We start from the raw sequence: 2,368 nt of genomic DNA, 5'->3' as shown, positions 1-2,368 counted from the left end.
GGTAAAGGTGGGAGGTGAGTCCAATGGATTCTGGGAATATGGCGGCTGTTGCCCTGGCAACAGGTCTGAGACCCGCCCCATGTGTCACCACAGGCTTTAGATGCCCAGATACTAACATACCTCCCTTTTTGATATTATAAAGAGAAAGAAAGAAAAAGGGAAGGGGAAGCCGATGATGAAAAGGGAACGAGGGCGTTGTGTCTCTTAGGCTACTTCCTGCTGTCTAGGGGCGTTGTCAATGGGCGGTAGCTGGCTTTCACCATTGGGATCCACTTGGTAAATGTTCGCATCAGGTTCTTCTGTGGACAGTGGCTCATTTGTGGGCAGTGGCTGGTAATCCTGTAACAGGAACTGATTAATAGTTTGGTTAGAAATGTTTTGTATTTGTCATTGAAGAAATGTAGAAACAAGATTAATGAAGCAGGGAACAAATAATAATACCAGGAAGATGACTAGGAAAGGAGTTACAAATAGGAGTATCCACTTACATATGGGGTTTTCAAAAAACCCAGAACTGGAGGTCTAATGGTCCCTGAAATTTTTTATATCTGTCTGTAGCTCCTGGATTTTATTTCTTACTATCTGGATTGGTTGATGTAGAAGCAGCATTCTTCTTGGAGGAACAGGCAAAGACCACCTTCTTTAGCTGTCAGGATATCTAGTCCCCGTCTGTTCTGAAGCACCACGGCTGCCAAAGAATCGATCTGTTTTTGGATAGTAAGCACAGTTTCAGACATTTTTGAAAATTGCTTTGAAACTGAGAAGTGAATGTAATATATTGGGTCATGGGAGTTGTTATCCCTGCAACTCCAGTACCAACACCTATGGCTATTCCTGTAGCAACCAAGAGTGGCACAACTTGAACTGCCCTCTGGGCAGCTATCATATCTACAACTGGGATTGGCAGGGGCTTGTTTCTCTGGATTACTCCCAGTTAAGGGAAAAGAAGTACTAATGTGTAAACTCCTGACCAGCTAGCAGGTAGGTGATGATATGCCTGAGTGCCACAAAGAATTGATGTGTTTTGGATCGTAGGGCATTGTGGCAGAGATGATATATCAAGGGTTATGGTTCTATTGCAGTCTAGGGAGCTCAGCATTCCCACTGAGTGAGTCACAGAGGCCTTGAAACAGGCTGCCACACCAAAGAGAGGGACAGAGGTAAGGTATGGAGTCATAGCGACACTGGAGCCAGGGCAGCTGACAAAGGGTAAGGTAATGTTACTTGGCAGTATCACTGGAGATGCTGTAAGTGACGATTGTGAGTTAGCTCCAGGGGGTACACATAACCAGTAATCCTTAAAGTGTCTAGGTCTGGTGACATTAAGGAGTTGGTAAGTCGAGGTCAAGGTCTGAAGTAAAAGGCAAAATGACAAGTTAGTGCCATTTATGAGGGCTGATGTCAAAGAGATAAGGACCTCAGAGGAGTGTTTGATAATCTCCCCTGTTTTTCTGATATCCAGGGGTTGGGCAATTGAGACATATTTTCTCTGAATATGGATGGTACTTACTGGGGCCCTGGGCTGATTTTTACAATAGAGCTTACCAACAACTCCTGTCTCCCACCTGGAATCCCATGGGTCTTGTATGTAGAAAAAGAGTGTCTTGTGATGTTGATAGAAGAAATGACTGATCTGTGATCCTAGCATATGTATTTGACAAGACCCCATATTCATCTGGCCATTTTCTACAATAATCTTTTGTCTGGTCAAGAGAAAGCAAGTATAGAGATCATAATATTTAGATGGGATTACAGATGCCGGGATGATAGCAATTTGGATTGGTTCCTGGCATCCGGCTATGGAGCAGTTTCCTGACCCTATTTGGAAAGACTGTTCTCTGTGGGGGTTTCTTGAACCTTGAATCTCCAAATATAAGGGCTACCCTGGATAGAAATGAACAGCAGGGGGAGGATGAGAAACCCATATCTAATCCAGTGAGGTTGAGCTTGGCTGCTGGAGTGGAGTTTCATTTTCTGGGATTGGGGACAAGGTGGGTGGTCTCCTTGTCCTCTGGAGCTTAACAGAGCACGGTCCTGTTAAGATTGATGTGTATGAAGAAGAGTCATTTTTAGGTGAAGGAATGAAAGGTTTGAGGTGAGACAGATGGACCCAATGAGAAAGTCTCTCGAGTTTAGCAGCTGTAGGAGTCACAAGAATTACTTTAAAAGGGCCCTGCCATTTGAGAAAGAGAGGTGAGGGCTGATGACCTGGAAGGGATAGAAGGGCTTGGTCTCCAATGTTGATAGGTAGTGGATAGGAGACAGTGTATGGCTGAGGTAGATGGTGGTCAGCAAAGTTCTATAGGAGAGAACGGAGGTGGCAAAGTAATGGGTTAAGTAGATGGTCTGGGAGGGGAGAGCATTTAGG

This window comes from Mastomys coucha, unplaced genomic scaffold, assembly GCF_008632895.1.
Source record: "Mastomys coucha isolate ucsf_1 unplaced genomic scaffold, UCSF_Mcou_1 pScaffold21, whole genome shotgun sequence".
Classification (NCBI taxonomy): domain Eukaryota; kingdom Metazoa; phylum Chordata; class Mammalia; order Rodentia; family Muridae; genus Mastomys; species Mastomys coucha.
This window is presented reverse-complemented; position numbering follows the sequence as displayed.